This window comes from Cuculus canorus, unplaced genomic scaffold (genome assembly GCF_017976375.1).
Source record: "Cuculus canorus isolate bCucCan1 unplaced genomic scaffold, bCucCan1.pri subtelo1, whole genome shotgun sequence".
Taxonomy (NCBI): domain Eukaryota; kingdom Metazoa; phylum Chordata; class Aves; order Cuculiformes; family Cuculidae; genus Cuculus; species Cuculus canorus.
Window position 1 is genome coordinate 807,102 of NW_026527860.1, and position 1,902 is coordinate 809,003.

General features: G+C 51.3%; 1 pseudogene; it reads left to right on the forward strand.

Moving 5' to 3' along the window:
* The first annotated feature begins 1,013 nt into the window (after window positions 1–1,013).
* LOC128850848 (olfactory receptor 14J1-like) lies at window positions 1,014–1,469 on the forward strand (annotated as a pseudogene).
* The last annotated feature ends 433 nt before the right edge of the window (window positions 1,470–1,902 follow it).

Sequence of the window (1,902 nt, forward strand, 5' to 3'; positions counted from 1 at the left end):
TTGAGGATCTGGCGGGTTTCACAGAAGAACTGGTCCAAAGCATTGCCCTGGCAGAGGGGCGGGGAAAATGTATTTGTCATGTGCACCACAGCAAAGAGAAACCCTACGCCCCAAGCAGCTGCTGCCATGTGGACACAAGCTCTGCTGCCCAGGAGGGTCCCGTAGTGCAGGGGTTTGCAGATGGCAACGTAGCGGTCGTAGGACATAACTGTGAGCAGAGTGTACTCTGCTGTGACCAAGAAGTCAAACAGAAAGTCTTGGGCAGCACATCCTGCATAGGAAATGGCTCTGGTGTTCCGGAGGGAATTGACCATGGATTTTGGGACAGTGATGGAGGTGGATCCCAGGTCAGTGAGGGAGAGGTTGAGGAGGAAGGGGGTGTGGAGGTGGTGGTCACAGGCTATGGTGGTGATGATGAGGTCGTTGCCCAGGAGGGCAGCCAGGTAGATGCCCAGGAAGAGCCAGAAGTGCAAGAGCTGCAACTCCTGTGTGTTTGTGAATTCCAGGAGGAGGAACTCAGTGATGGAGCTGCCATTGATGCCTCTGGGTGTGGGACACTGTCATAGGAGGAAGAGTGACAAGTTAGGTAAGATTTCTCTGAGCAAAATCAAAGCCATTTCCTAGAGACCCTCCCACAGGCACACACAGACATTCCTGTCTTTTTCTAGGAGAACTTCCTTGCATCTACTCTACAGCTGGAGACCTGGTTGTTGCTGGCCAATTGTGTGATGAATCATCATCTCCATCATCACCACCATAGCCTGTGACCACCACCTCCACACCTCCATGTACTTCCTCCTCCTCAGCCTCTCCCTCAGGGACTTGGGATGCATCTCTACCACTGTCCCCAAATCAATGGCCAATTCCCTCTGGGACACCAGGGACATCTCCTACCATGGCTGCATGGTCCAGCTCTTCTTTTTTTTCCTTTTTCATTTCAGCAGTTTTCTCTTCTCACTGTCATGTTCTACGACCACTACGTTGCCATTTGCAAACCCCTGCACTATGGGACCCTCCTGGGCAGCAGAGCTTGTGTCCACATGGCAGCAGCTGCCTGGGGCGCTGGGTTTCTCAATGCTCTGCTGTACACGGCCAATACATTTTCCCTGCCCCTCTGCCAGGGCAACGCTGTGGACCAGTTCTTCTGTGTAATCCCCCAGATCCTCAAGCTCTGCTGCTCACACTCCTACCTCAGGGAAGTTTAGCTTCTTGTTGTTAGTACCAGTTTAGCATTTGGCTGGTTTTTTTTCATTGTGGTGTTGCATGGGCAGATTTTCAGGGCCGTGCTGAGGATCCCCTCTGAGCAGGGACGGTATAAAGCCTTTTCCACGTGCTTCTCTCATCTCTCCGTGGTCTCCCTGTTTGTCAGCACCGGCATACTTGCCCACCTGACGCCCCACTCTTTCTACTCCTCATTGCTGGATCTGGTGGTGGCTGTTCTGTACTCAGTAGTGTCTCCAGCAGTGTAGTCCACCATCTACAGCATGAGGAACCTGGAGCTCAGGAATGCTCTATGGAAAATGGCCCAATGGATGCTTTTTCACCGACAATAACCTCCCTCCCCTTTTCTGCACATTTACCTTAAGGCAGTACTCTGTTGATTCTCCTTGTCATAATCCTACTCAGAGATCATCTTCTGGGGTTCTACGGCTTCTACTACTTGTCTTGATGTTTGATCTAGTTGTGTGTGACCCTGGCACAACTCGGTGTCAGATGTTGCCTGTGCAAATGCAGCTCCTCAATAAAAGGCCATCTCCCAGCCGTGGTGCCTGAAGGCTGAGCTCTTCCTCCAAAGGTGCTGCCAATAAAATGCCCAAGGAATTGGTCTTTAAAAGAGTCTTTTCTCCTTGTGTTATGTTTGGGGTTAAGCTCATGGTACCACTGGGTTCCATTAGACCGAAA